Below are 16,007 nucleotides of genomic sequence, written 5' to 3'. Positions count from 1 at the left end.
CTTGTGAGGCATTGCATGTATTTTCTGGCCTGCAGGTTTGGATAGTAAGAAATTAGAGGAAACTCTGTCAAAAAAATTCTAAAATTTAAGGGCGAGGACCAAAGATTTAAGAGATAACAAAGGTTACATGTCTATGACTGCTACAAATTGATTAAAGGGAGAGTATAGGACAAGTTGATATGGGATGATAAAATAAAGATGACGCTACAACTAGTAATATTTTACAATGAAAATGCATATCACAATTATATAGTCAAATTGAATACATCTACACGACCAATAAAGTTGAAATAAAAAAAAGCCTAACTAATGCAAGGCTAGAGAGTTACAAGGTTCAGCTAAAACATTATTAAGTACTAATCAATTCCTATTAAACTAGAAAATTAAAATTTGAATGTGGAAAACCAAATTGCAATTTGCCCACAACTAATATACTCCCTGAGAAGCAAACACTTGGTAGAATGTAGGAGAAAATCCTTTTCTAGGTAGCGAAGTATTTGTCAGATTCAGCAAGCCTAAGTTACATTTTTGCCCTTCACATTCCTGGATCAGAGTCATCAAGGGACTCGCCTACACATCCTTGCATGGTTTGCTAGCACCTAACACAAAGTAATAGATTAGCTTCACAGCAAACAAAGAGAGATCTATAATTTGGAATGATACATCCATCTAATGACAAGAAAAGAGAAAATTGAAAGTACCTAAGTTCTGTGGATTTTGTATATTTCCAACAGTGAAAATAAATTTATTGGCAACTCATTGGTTCGCAAAGACATAGAAATTGATGAAATATGTTAGTCTACATTGTACCAAAGTAGAGTTAAAAGATGCCAACCACGCCAATTGAAATGCATTTTAGAAGAATTACTTATTGCTGGATTCTACACATCTCAATAACAACATAAATTAAGAGACATCTAACCTATCATACTCGTACATACAATTGTGCTCTAGATTCTCAATGTTCCTAAGCTACTGTAGGTAACAACTTCTATAAGAACAATGCACAACCTAATCAAACCAAAATAATACTACATTTGTTATTGGTTGTTACCAGGTTAATTAACACTTAGGTTATTAGGACAGGAAAGTTACACATTTTACAAGCCAAATATGTCTGCAAGTATCTCTATTTAAGGAGTGGAGATACTACTTTTCAACCAGAAGAGTGGTTCTTTGGAGAGATATCATGTTCCATAAACTTAAGTTCCTAAAACTGGACTAGTTACATAGTCTAAGCTATGTCAATAATACATCTCAGAATGATTACAATGCTAGATTGAACAAGTTATAGCTTCTGAACATGGTTTCTATCAAGCGCAAAGTGTCTACAATATGCAAACTTGAGGATGGATCAATCAGGTACACATTTAAGGTAAAAGACATCATTCTTAAGTTTAGAATTGGGTCATAATCATCTAAAGAAAACATCAGTTAGTTTTTTTTTTTTTTTTTACTTAAACATCTATGGATACCCTTTGCGTACATAATTAAAAATCTATAAAACACTAGATAGCTTATGGATGAGATTTTTTATTTTATTTTTTAAAAAGCTTATGGATAAGATAGCCCACTGTAGATTAGGAATTATAGGCAATGGTTATGAAGTAATCATACAACTAATTATTTAAAACCTAGTTAAACATCAAAATCCTATAGGAATTAATACCATTTTTGCTGATAATTCTACCATCGAATTTAAATCAAACACTGAAAGCAAATGACGGCAAAATTCCTAGAATATGGTAACGAGCTAATCGAGAGTTGCACTTAAACACATAAGCATGAAGCAACTAACAATAATACCTCAGACAATAAATCAATGTGAAGAGGTTACATGAAAATTAGGAACCGTTAACTAATGAAGTCCAATGTAGATGGAAGCTACAAAATCTCCAGTAAACGCATTAGCAAATGCAACGAATATTTGAAGCATAAAGATGTAGTTATAGCCATTCATGAGATTTTCGGCAATTGTACAATGATCTAATCCTACTAAGTCATACATGAAGTCATAAAACGTAGAAGAGGTCTGATGGGTCATGAAATTCATTAACACACACATAAAAAATATCTCAAACTACGGACAGATGGATGTGAAGAATGTCTTAGGAGCCATCTTGTCTATCTTAGCTTATTCTGTGGTATGCTTTTTAAAATTAAAAAAAAAAATATAAAGGAAACTGGAAAATGAACAAACATCAGAAACTTTATAAGACATCAAGAAGAAGAACAACCTCATTTTCCATTCCCTTCTCGAGATCGGTCTCACTAATCTTATTCTGAAGTTGCTGCTGCTCGTTGAGAATGCTCGAGATTTGAGAATTGCACTCCTTCATCTTCAGACGAGCTCCCACTGGTCCAGGCCATGATCATCTTTCAACAAAGCAACCTGCAAGAGAAAGTTCATAAAATTTACAGAGAGTTAAGGGGGGAGGAATATAAACGTTCTGCACTTAAAAACTCCCTCAAACCTATCATACATCCAATCATGCTCTAGATTCTCAATTTTTCCAATTTAATAGTGAAACAAACAGGACAATCAGAGTGTTTACTAGCAAGGGCTCGCATCAATTAAAAAAATTAATAACGGAAGTATGTGCACTAATCAGCACAATTAAAGACATATCTATAAGCTTTACGAACTTTTTTTTTATAAGGTAAATGTATTATTAAAAGAAAGGTACCAAGAAGGTACACCAAATTACATGAGAAAATAAGCTCTATAAGCTCTACGAACTGCTCCCCTTCACAAATGAAAACGACAACAGATTTTGTTATTACAAATTTATTTCATATTGATATGACGAATCACATCCAAGTCTTTCTCAGTTCCAAAAAACATAATTTAGGAAGAATCTTGTTAAAAATTAGGAATTAATTAGAAGTTTGACACTATAGCATTTGAAGAATTTAACCTCATTACACCGGGAGACCAAGGACACCACAATCTCACCATAAGCAAGGATAGAACTACATTATCTAACCTTCCTACATATATAGGCAACCATCTTTCAGTAGGGCAGGACTAGAATATTAAGCTAAACTTTGGTAACAGTAGATCTATTAAACATGAGAAGTTCATCGCATAAGATTATACTTGAGTCGCTTACATCAGGAATCAATATCTTCCAGTATACCTGGTACATGGAAACATCTGATTGTCATATCTATATTGCATAAATGAATCCTTAAACATCTGAAAGTCATAGATGTCATTCGTTAGTCACAATCCCTACCAAGTCAAATAGTAAACCTCCTTAACTCAATCAAATAAGAACAGTTCACTTAAACTAAAGAATGAAGTCAGATTTCTCAATTAAGAGCCAGAAAGTGAATCTCACATCTAGAAGCAATAGAATTTTATTTTTTCAAACTCAGTCAATAGAGCCAAAGGTAAAATATAGTTTTTCCGTAGGAACTCTCACACACAAAATAAAAGTTCATAAACCAATTTCATAGCAAAAATATGGATGTCAACACCAAGTCCCAACTATAAGTTATATCTAACTTTTTTTTTAACACAAACTTATATAGTACCATCACAATAGAAGTATACATGAAAGCAAAAGAAATAACTTCAAACACATTTCTTTAACACAATGAGACAACCACACACACACATGTTGAGATAAATGGAATAGCTTCAAATACATTTCTTCAACACGTACACACACATATCCTTAGAATTTTCTTATGATCAAAATGTCCCTAAGGTTAAAGCTTGTCCCGCTCGATTTTTTTTTTTTTTTTACTGTTGATCTATTTACCTTGAAAGCAAATAAAAACTAGTTACACCAGAAGTCATTTGCAAAGATCCACTATATTCTCAACCAAAGGGACAAGAATTTGAGATTTCAAAAAATGAGAAAGAAAAAAGGAAATTTATCATGGTCAAAATCAACAGTTTAACCAAGAAGATAACATGTCGTTGAAAATTAAGAAAGGGGAAAAATGAAGCCGACGAGCTGACCGAAAATCCCCTTGGCTACAGCACACCAAACTTAAAAATCAAAACCCTAACAAAATGAAATAAGAACAAAAACTCTAATGCTAGAAATAATTCAAAAATTCCACAAAACCTAATTCCCTTTCACTCACTACACTATGAGAGAAAAGTTGATGTAGGAGAAATCAACGGACCTGACAGCGACGAGTTCCATAGTGAAATGAAGACAACTGAATGCAAGTGTAGTACCACTGTACCAGTACCAGTGGCGGCGATGGTAGGCTTCAGCTAGACGCAAAAGGGGAGAGGCGATATACAAATTGGAACCCTAGATCTGCGTAGAAGAAAGATAGGGAGTATCGATAGAGGAGAGTGGATTTTGACAAAAATAAAATTGGGTGAAATGTTATTAGCTGGTGACCTAACAAAAGATATTTTAACTATTTTTGAAAAATACTAGCGACGGATATTTTTTCGTCGCAATTGCTTTTAAAATATTTTTATATTTCAATTATAACTAGAAACAGACTAACAGTCGCTATATCCATCGTTAATTTCTAATTAATTTAGCTACAAAATTTTTGTCGCTAATTCTGTAGCTAAAGTGAATGCGCCAAAATTAGTGACGGATATTAGTTTTCATCGCTAATCCGTTGCTATATTATATAGTTATGTTTTAATTTCTTATTTCGCGACGGAATCACGATTCTGTAACTAAATTGGTCGCTATTTAGTGACGAAAAGAGGCTGTCGCTGAACACTGTTTTTTTAGTAGTGAAAGTTTAAAAAATAAAGGAAGACTTTTGAAATGTGTGGTCCAAAGTAAGCCTTAGATATTTGTGTGGTTGTAAATCATCGCATAAAGTTAAATTGTTTGTAAAAATAGAAAGGTGACAATCTTTTTGGGACAGACTAAAAAGGAAATGAGGACAATCTTTTTGGGACAGAGGGAGTAGTTTCTTTATTCACTTGAAGTTAAAAATCGTTTTAGCATTTCTTGAAGACCCAAATATCTTATTGCAATAGTTCGGTAATCAACACTGGTTTTAATCCAAAAAAAAATGAGCGAGATTAATCCAACATATGATAAAGTTCAATTTCAATTATTGGACGTTATATTCTCAAAAACATTTCAATGTTGTTATAAAAGAGAAGATCTTTTATATCGTGCATTTATTTGAATATAAAATGAAATTCTTCTCTAACTTTTAAATACTTTTATACTATGATTTATTTTTTGGAGTTTGTTGAAAATCAAACTACTCTTTCAATAACTTAATATCACAAAAAACGGGAAAAAATAAAAAGTAATTACGCATTTAATTTTTAATGTTAGTGTAAGCCCGGGCAAATGCCACTAGTATATATATAAACAACAAAAACAACAAATACATGTAAATAAACTTTCTCAAAGTCCTAGTACTACTTGTTTCTTCTATCGTTGTTCTTTTTTTCTCTCAAAATTTGGTTCAACGGAAATTTTCTAAAATCAGCAGCAAACATAAGAAATTTCAAGGAAGAAAGCAACCAAATTCATGGGGAGAAAGAGAAGAAAATGCACCAACAAAATTGTACGGCGAGACACAGGCCTTCAGGAAAATGAATAGCTGAGATTAGAGGCATAACACAAAAGAGCTGAGATTAAAGACATAACACAAAAGATAAGAATGTGGCTTGGAACTTATGAAACTGCAGAGGAAGCTGCTCATGCCAACAATCAGGCTGTTGTTGTTCTTCGTGGATCAAACGCACGAACGAACTTTGTAACTACTTGTGTATCTCAAGATTCCCTCTTGCTTCCCGGATTAGAAATCATCTTAACAGCAAGAAAACTGCAAAGCAAAAAAGTTTGGACTACTCTGTTGATTTCATAAGTGGTAACTCTAGTTGCTCCACAAAACATGCCTCTTATTGCTTCTACAGGAATTCCATAACAGAGTAAGTGGAAATAAATTATCATGTAGAAATTGCAATTAGTTTCAGTATATGAAAAGTAGCAAATGCAAATGTCATCAATGCATTCGCACCTAAAATTCACAAGAACTGAAATAGATCACCAACCAATAAATACGACCAGGCAACAATTGCAAACGATGACTTCAAATAAGTGAAAACCCAAAAAGAAAAACAAGCAATCCATTGACTGTTTGTGCTCCATTGAAATATAATTTGTTGGAAATTGATTAATATGGTTAGCTCGTGGGAATCAACCAAGAAGAGCCAGACATCAATAAGGGTCAATTGTTAACTCAACCTATCAAAGTAAAAATAAATCACTCTGGGAATCAGATATTGCATAGAACAGGCAAAATTTGTTTATCTATTTCATCAAACAAACCTAAGTATATTAAATGCCTTGAATTGTGCATGTTATTTTCCAAAATAGCACTACCTTTTAATTGCATGACCTAAAAACAAAGGCGTCACAATTTGTAGCTTGATACGCAGTGAAAAAGAGAACACAAAAAAAGATTAAGCACCAGGAAAATTCATGTTGAAATTTTTATAATTTAAGAGTAAAAAAGGAAAAAGTCGAGAAGAAGAGGAAAAAAGAGCAGACCTTGGCAAATTTTAAAGGGGTTATACCTCAGCATTATATGTTTTCACCTGTGTTATACCTACCATAAAAACAAAATCCAAATCTCAAAGAAGTTACATGTCTAAATCAGAAGAGAATCGGCCTATGACTTAATAATAAGTCAAGAAAAAGGAACAAAATACAGAGATTGTACTTTAAAAAAAATGAAAAAGTTTTTAAAAGCCTTTTTTACCTTTAACCCCCCTCCTCCGCAGCCTACTGCACCTCCTAGCCCGTACTTCCTACCATAAAAAAGTTACACTCCGAATTCAAAAACTTCACAATGATTTTGCTTTGAAGGTATGGAAATGCTCTTAAAATGAGATTTTCCAACTTGCGTACCAAACACAAGAAAATGAGTAGGAAAATCATTTATTTTCTGAGAAAATATTTTTCAAGTTCCATCATACCAAACACACACTTGAACTTTCATCATTCTCCCCCAGTTAAGAAAGACCTGTCCTCAAGTATAAAGGCTCCTTAAACAGCGACAGATTAGCAAAAAATTGGGAACAACCAATACTCACCAAGCTATAAGTTACATTTTCTAACTTGTCGTAGAGCTTCATCATGTTGCAACAAAGCTTTGCATGTGGCCGAACTAAATCCCACTTTCTTAGTAGTAACTTGGTACCATGCTTTCTCAAACATATCATCCTATATCGAGATTCAAAGTTTAAACCAAGATCAACACTTTCCTTTTGATCTTCAAGAATCTTGAACATCTCCATATCTTTTTATGCTTGCATGAAAAGTCAGTGTTAGTGCCACCAAATTTTTTAAATAAATCAAATTCATATACCTTCGGATCAAGGTTGGAGATTTTTTTTAATAAAAATTTTGGGGATTTATTAATGAATTGGAAAGGAATAGCAAATGTCCAAAAAGTAATAAAAAACAAAGCAGAAAGTAAACTAATCAAGTTTTTGGCCCCTAGCCGCCTTTGAGATATAAATCTCAAGTGCAACTATATATTTTGGCAGAAATGAACTAAAAACAATATGAATAAAACTCTTTTGTATCGTTTGATACGTCTCAAGCTTGATTTTCCTCTGAATCTACAACTCAATCATTGCTGGATTTTCTTGGTTCTGATTCCTAGAGAAAGGATTTGAGCTTTCTCTATATTCAAAATCCTTCCACCTGTAGATGACATTTTGTGGAAGCTCTGAAACTGCATCAACTGCTCATCTTCAAATCCCAGATTAGCAAGGTAATCAACAAGTTTATTAGCAACAAAAAATAATGCTCTCTAGGCAAAAGACCTAGCAACCAAAAATAACCATTGAACCGACCTCCATGGCCAATCCGGTCGGTGGACAGCCTCCACCGGTGGCTGTTCCACCGGCGTTTCAACCTATACAACAACCTTCCAACACTTTAAACCATTTACCCTCGACTGAAATTAAGCCTATGTCACTCAATAATGAGATTGGTGCAACATCATCAACGAACCCTAATGCTTTGCCTAACGCGATGAAGTATGCTAATTTGTTAAAGCCAACACTACAAACTAACAAACCACAAGGGCCTCATAAGCCAGTGGTAAATGTATAAGGAGAACCACATGTGTCATGGAAATTTTTCGATGTCAAACAATTTATTCTAAAAGAAAATCTTCAATATGCTGTTTTGGCAAATTTTTCTTACGATATAATAAATATCAAGGAGTTGAGGACAACTATTCCAGATCAGTGTGGTATTAAAGGTCAAGCTATGGTTTGATTGAGGACAGGCATATATTGATTAGATTATCACTTTTAGAAGACTATGTGATAAAACTATCTCCTCCGGCTTATTACATCAAAGTTTAATCAAGATAATGCTGACTGAGACCATTAATTTGGACCCCTTAGTTTAAACCTAATGAGAAAACTTATGTAACATTAACCTAGATTAGTTTTCCTGATTTGCCTCCAAACTTCTTTGCTAGAGAAGCAGTCTTCTCAATGGCATCAGCTTTGGGGAAACCATTGACTGTTGATATGGCCACTGCCAACAAAACCAGACCTAGTTGTGCAAAAGTAAAGGTGGAGATAAATTTGTTAGCAGAACAGCCAAAGAGAATTCACATATCAAAAGAGGATGATGAAACAGGAAAAATTCATTCTAAGTGGATTCAAATCAAGTATGACTACCTTCTTAAATACTGCAATCATTTAAAGCTACAGGGTCATAATGAGAAGGAATGCAGGGCACTACATCCAGAACTAGAAAGACAATACAGAGAAGAGATGAAGAAAGAGCACAATGCAACTGGGAACAACAATGAATTGGGTACTGTTGCTAATCAAAAGAAAATTCTGGGTAGTGGGAAAATGGTAGGAAACATGCAAGCCAAACAAGAATGAAGAATAAGTACATAAGAGATTCAAGTGGAATAATAATTGGTGAAGTAGGGGAGAATAGCAGTCAGAAAGAAGAAGAGAAAGTAGAAACACACAATACCTTTGACATTCGGAGAGATGCTGACAAAGAGGAGGAAGAAGAGAATAATGACAATCAGGAGGCTTTTAATCCTTCAGATCTGCAACATAATAAAGAGATGCATGAGATAAGGTCTACTAGCAATAAGAAAGGTTTAGAGAGAGATGTAGAGAAATCTCAGATAGCAAACATCAAGGTTCATATAGGAGAATCTTCACAGAAGAGCAAGGAAAGTGCAGTAAGCAGTAACAACAAAGCATCAGCACAAACAAGCAAAGAAAGTAGCACAAACAGAACAATGGATACAAAAGAAATCAGTCCATGCAAGTATAATGAGGAGATGGAAGATGATGAAGTTAACAACAAGTACAAGATGCAGGGGATTTTGGTAAGCATATAACTCAGGACAAGAGCACATCAATCAATGGAGGTACACCATTGATACAGAAAGATAAATAGGAACAAGAAGTGGAGATACAAAGAGGAGGTGCAGAAGGGGTGCAGGATAGACAGATGACACAATATCACCAGATAGGAATGATATGCAAGCAGCTATTATAGGAGATCCACCTGATACACATGATTCAACAAGCAAACATGGAGGAAGCTTAGCAAATCAATCAGGTGATACAAACAATGGGAATGAGAATGCTCTTCAGGAGATTAACATGAATAAAAAGGCTGGACAAATAGTGCAGGTCACAAGTAAAATACAGAAAAGAAGATGGAGTCAACAGGGGCAAAAGATCTTGATGTACATTCTATTGCACATACTTTGAAGGCTGTGGCTAGAGCAGGAGATATATCTCCTAAACAATTCGAGAAAGGAATAGGAAGGGGAAAGAAGAACAAAGTAGTAATGTTCCAATTGGTAGTGGAGTTCAAACAAGAAGAACAATTAATAAATCTAATAATCCACGATGAATGCTATTATATGGAATATTAAATCTGTCAATACAATGGAGGCTTTTCCAAGGCTTATCAAGATGCATCAAAAATATCATTTTGGTTTCATTGGTTTATTAGAACCTTTTCAGGATGCAGACAAAGTGAAAGAATACAAAAGGAGGATTGGTTTATAGCATGTTGTGGTAAATAGTGCAGGAAAGATTTGGGCATTAATAGATGAGATGTTTGAAGTACAGTTCATCATGGATCATCCATAACAATTAACTCTCAGCCTTAAAATGCAAGAGAATCGGGAGGGATTGGTAATTTCTTTGGTATATGCTAAATGTACCCAATCAAAAAGACTTGAACTATGGGAATATTTGGAGCATTTAGCTACAATTATTACACAACCATGGATGATTGGAGGAGATTTTAATGTTATCTATTCAGAACAGGAGAAATATGGAGGGCTACCTGTCACAATATCAGAAATCCAAGACTTTAGAGGGTGCATACAAAATTGTGGAATAGTGGATTTGGGTTTCAAGGGAAATAAATATACTTGGTGGAATGGGAAAAGTGGAGAGGACTGTATTTTTAAAAGATTATATAGGTGTATGAGTAATCAAGCTCTTCAGAATAATTATCCTGGGATTGAGGTTTCACACTTAATCAAAACAAGGTTTGATCATTCCCTATTAATAATATCCTATGCTGGAGAAGTCATCCCTATTAAGAAGCTTTTTAAGTTCTTAAACTTTGGGCAAGACATGATAATTTTATGGATATTGTTAAGGAACAGTGGACAGTTGATTTTATGGCAAATCCTTTCACCATTTTCCATCAAAAATTGAAAAAGGTAAAGGCTCCTTTGGTTCAATGGAGCAAGAGTACTTTTGGGAATATTTTGAGAGAGAGAGAAAGAGAGAGAGAGAGTTTAAAAGATGTGGTTAAAGTTCATGAGATTCAATTTGAACTTCATCCCACACCAATGAATAGGGAAAAATTACATAAAGTACATGCTGATTTGAACAAATATCTTCATTTTAAAGAAGCTTTTTGGAAACAAAAAACAGGAATGCACTGGTTCCAGGGTGGGGATAGAAACAAAAAAAAATTCCATGCTTATGTATAGGGTAGAAGAAAAAGGATACAATTGAAGAGAATCCAAGATCAAAATGGGAACTGGATTGAAGCTGAAGAAGAACTATCTAAGGAAGCAATTAGATTTTTCAGAGATTAATTTACAAAAGAAGAGGATCCTGTTGATTTTGAAATTTTGGATCAGGTACCACAATTGATCTGTAACGACCCGCTAGGTCGTCATGGGAGGATGACTTAGAAAACTAGACCTTAGTTGGGAATTTCGAGGCCGCGGGTGAGTCCGTAGTGTGATTTTATGTGTTTGTACATGTTTTGTTCGAGTCTGTAGGGCCTTGGATTGGTGTTGGGATTTTTTGGTGAAAACTGGTGCAAAAACCGGAGCTACTAGTCAAAATGGACCGTTGCAGTGGGTCCGCCGTAGTGGTCAGGGGGTCGTTGCTGTGGGAGGCGAGCTTTAATGAGGTCCGCCTGTTACACCTCGAAAAATTCCCCTTACATGCACTGTGAATAGGACAACGAAGGTCATGACATATACGGTGTTTTGATGAGTAAGAAGTAGAATTTGACGACCCTAAACGAGAATTTAAAAGCGTGGGAGATAAGGAAAGATAGTTGCTAACAAAAGCAAACCATATGTGGTGTATCGGGTAAGAATAACGAGCAACGATTTTGTGATGGCATAATGGTGTCTTAGAGAAGTGTAATAACTCCCTTTGGGTTGATGTTGAGATGTTAAACAAGTGCCAAGAAGGTTCCATAAGGATCGGAGATCAAACGAGACAACGAGAATGAAAACGGAATCACTGGGCATTATACGGCCCAATCTACGGACCGTATAATTTATACCAGCCGTAGATTGGACCGTATAATTGGCCAAGAAGGCCACCAGCCACTGGACCAAATGTACGCCCATACATACGGTCCGTATAAATAGTACGGACCGTATGTTGGTCCGTATAATGTTGGTCGGCCAGCTTTTTAAATCACTTAAGGGATCATTTTTCCATTCCATCTTATTTCATCCTCCACTCTCCAACTCAAGAACCCTCTAGAAAAGTCTCCAAACACTTCAACCATAAGAATACCAACGAAATCAAGGATCAACAACATTAAATTCATGAAACAAAGTGTGTGAAACTCAAGTAAAGTTCATCCAAACTAAGAAATCCCAAAAGAGGTGAAGAAGGGTTTTAGTGCTAGAGGGGTATTCTCATTCAAGGCTTGTTCAACCAACATCTAAGGTATTTTTCATGACTATACCATGTTTTTCAAGGTATTGGAAGGCTTAGATACTTGAAATGTAGAAGAATATAGAAAATGGGCCATTACTGAGTGAATAGTGTCACAATTAAATGATAGTGGAATGGAATCATGAATGTTGATGCGTTACAGTTATGAATACATTGTAAACGATGTTTAGACCATGAAATGAGTATTATATAAGATAAAACGCGATAAAGAGCTATGACCATTAAATGTGGAAAAATGGTAGAGAAATGGTGGATTTTACTCAATGTATATAAATGATGATTGTGGATCTCTATATTGTGGATGTTGTTGTGAATGTTGGGAGTTGATATAGAATATGGGAAAAGTAGTAGAAATAAAGGAAATGCTGCCCAATTTTCCCTAGAAATCACAATGCGTTCTTGTAGTCTATTAACTAACGTTAGTCCAAATTCTCTCGTGAAGGTAACGACGTGATATCGAAGGAGAACAAGTGAACGATAGCTTAGCTAAATGACAAAGGTATGTGAGGCTAGTCCCTTTCTTTCTATGGCATGAATCTCATGATATGATTTCTCTTCCTTTCCATGATTCTCCTATATTCCGGAAAGCCAAGAGCCTAAGACCATGAATAGTTATGTGAGTCAAGAGATATGATATGGCGTTCTTATAAAGTAAATGATGTCATTTCTTGTATACACTCACCTTATATATACTAATCCTTTCAAGGTGAGGCAGAATGTTCATATATGTTTATAATAGAATCGAGGGTTCACGACCTTACGTCACCTCGATAACATACAGTTGTTCTAGAGTCCTTATGCATGTATGATGATAAGCATATTATTATAAGTATTTTATGATGAGCATGTCATGATCATATTACACCGCACCTAGTTGGCCGGGCAGTCACCGCTAAGGCGGGCAGCTATGAAATACACCATGGCCAAATGGAATGGGCAGACACCACTAGTGGGCGGCATGATATGGTACCCCGGACGCGGGAGGCCTGGACGCGGGCTAATGTTATTGATTATCACACTGCACCAATATGGTCGGGCAGTTTACTGGCACATATACATGTTATGCATACATGAGATGATGATGAGCATAAAGTAAGTCAGAATGCATTACTTCCTATATGATTCACAACCAGATACAGTTGCTCCATATTTGATACTTCTCTTATTTATTTGATGTATTGTTATTGTTTATGCCTCTCATACTCAGTACAACATTCGTACTGACGTCCGTTTTCTTTGCACGTTGTGTTCATGCCCACAGGTAGGCAGGGAGGTGAGCTCGATCCAGATTCTTAGTAGCTGTCAGCTGATAGAGAGCACTCTATCGTTCGGAGGTGCTTATGATTACTTTTTTTGGTGGATATGTATATTTCGGGCACGACGGAGTCTTGTCCCGTCTAGATGTATAGCATATCGGTAGAGGCTCGTAGATGCGCAGTGTGGGTAGTATGGTCTCACATTTTTCATGTTTATGTATATTGTATTTTGATGGCCGAGAGGCACATGTATATAAAAGTATTTATGTTTTTATATGAACTATGACTTTCCCATGTTTTGGTTATAAGAGTAATAAAAGAGCATTAAACGAGCAAGATGAGTGATAGCACGAGCGGTGCTCGGTGGTTAGCCCCGGGTACCCGTCGCGGCCCTAGCTGGGTCGTGACAAAAGTGGTATCAGAGCAGTTCGTCCTAACAAGTGCCTACGAGCCGTGTCTAGTAGAGTCTTGTTTATGGTGTGTTGCGCGCCACGCTAATAAACAAGAGGCTACAGGGCATTTAGGAAAATGACCATCTTTCTTCTTATTAGATCGTGCGATAGAGCCATACATAAGATTTCAGTTTTCCTAAAAGTGTGTTGTGCTTTCAGAATGCCGCCAAAGGGAAAAGCTACAGCCGCCCAGAAGGGCAAAGCTACGATGAAAAGGCAGGCGGAACGAGAGCTCCCGACGAATGTAGGGGAAGGTGAATCACAAAATGAGGCCTCGCCCAATGTAGGAGCAAGGAGGAGCCTCAGCTCCGGTCCCTCCACCGGGTGCTTCGGGTCAACAAGTGACCGAGGCCATACATTTATTGACACAATTGGTTGCCGCTCAGGCACAACGACAGAATGCGGGCCCGAGTGATCGTTCAGCTAGTACGAGAGCCCATGATTTTATGACTCTAAATGCTCCGGAGTTCTTTGGGTCGAAGCTGGACGAAGATCCGCAAAACTTCATTGATGAAATGTTGAGGACCTTAAAGATTGTTCATGCTTCTGAGACCGAATCCGTGGAGTTGGCCTCTTATAGACTCCGCGATGTGGCGGTATTATAGTACAACAATTGGATGGCATCAAGAGGAGAGAATGCGCCTCCTCCGGTTTGGCAGGAATTTGTGGATGCCTTTATTCGTCATTACTTACCACCCGAGGTCCGCCGAGCTAGAGCGGACAGGTTCTTGAATCTAAAGCAAGGAAACATGAGTGCCCGAGAGTATAGTATGCAATTCAATTCTTTGGCTAGATATACCCCAACTATGGTGGCCGACATGGGAGACCGGGTCCATAGATTTGTGAGTGGTTTGGGGCCACATTTGTTTAGAGATTTTCTGACGGCCTCTTTGCAAGACGCGATGGATATTTCCCGAATACAGGCCCATGCTCAGAATCTTGAGGAACGACAACAGCTGCAAAGAAGTGATCGTGATAGTGACAGAAGACAAGGTAAGAGGACTAGATCTATGGGAGCGAGCAATGAATATAGAGGGGGACCGAGATAGATGCACTCTAGACACTCAGGTCAGTCAGTGACTAGTGCGCCTCCCAGATTCTCAGATAGGAGGTTTGATCGTTCTTTTCAGTCAGGACAGGGCCAGAGTTCGAGGGCCTTAGATTCTCAGTTCAGGGGAGATTTTAGTGAGCAGAGACCCCCAGTACCGCGGTGCAGCCAGTGTGGTAGATTGCATTACGGGCAGTGCTGTCAGGGTTCGGATACATGTTATGCATGCGGGCAAGTTGGTCATATGATGAGAGATTGTCCTTCGACGAGAGGTAGAGTTGGGACTCAGCCTACAGGATCAGCAGCTGGGTCTTCTTCAGTACGCCCGATAGCACAGACTTCTCAGACTACAGCAGGTAGAGGCAGAGGTAAAGGGGGAGAATCTACTTCAGGTGTTGTTCAGCCCCGCGTATATGTTTTAGTTTGGCGACAGGATCTTGAGTCTTCCCCATATGTTGTCACAGGTACATTGACTATATTTTCCCGTGATGTATATGCTTTGATCGATCCAGGTTCTACTTTCTCTTATGTCACTCCGTATGTTGCTGATTGTATTGGGGTGCAATCCGAGCCAATTAAACCTTTTGAGGTATTCACTCCAGTTGGTGATCCGGTAATAGCGAGGAAAGTGTACAAAAATTGTGTCATTGTGATATGTGACCGCCAGACCAAAGCCGATTTGATCGAGCTAGAAATGATAGATTTCGATGTAATTATGGGTATGGATTGGTTGGCCTCGTGCTATGCCAATGTTGATTGCCGGACGAAGATGGTTCGATTTCAATTTCCGGGAGAGCCCGTGCTTGAATGGAAGGGTAATATGGCGTCTTCAAAGGGTAGGTTTATTTCCTACCTTAAGGCAAGAAACTGATAGCTAAAGGTTATATTTATCATCTAGTTCGGGTTCATGACACAGAAGCAAGGGTGCCAACTTTCTAGTCTGTTCCGGTAGTGAATCAATTCCCAGATGTATTTCCAAACGAACTTCCAGGTCTTCCTCCGGAAAGAGAGATTGACTTTGGTATTGATGTGTTACCTGACACTGAGCCTAT

General features: G+C 37.0%; 1 long non-coding RNA gene across 1 annotated transcript; it reads right to left on the bottom strand.

Moving 5' to 3' along the window:
* Positions 1-211: 211 nt before the first annotated feature.
* On the bottom strand, positions 212-4,360 carry LOC132606155 (uncharacterized). Its single transcript, XR_009569623.1, has 3 exons — positions 4,144-4,360; positions 2,238-2,392; positions 212-599 (listed from the first exon to the last, which is right to left on the bottom strand). It is a non-coding gene; the product is annotated as an uncharacterized LOC132606155 (long non-coding RNA).
* Between the last annotated feature and the right edge of the window lie 11,647 nt (positions 4,361-16,007).

The sequence above is a fragment of the Lycium barbarum genome, chromosome 8, assembly GCF_019175385.1.
Source record: "Lycium barbarum isolate Lr01 chromosome 8, ASM1917538v2, whole genome shotgun sequence".
NCBI lineage: Eukaryota > Viridiplantae > Streptophyta > Magnoliopsida > Solanales > Solanaceae > Lycium > Lycium barbarum.
Note: the sequence above shows the minus strand (reverse complement) of the source record. Positions and strands in the feature narration are given on the sequence as shown.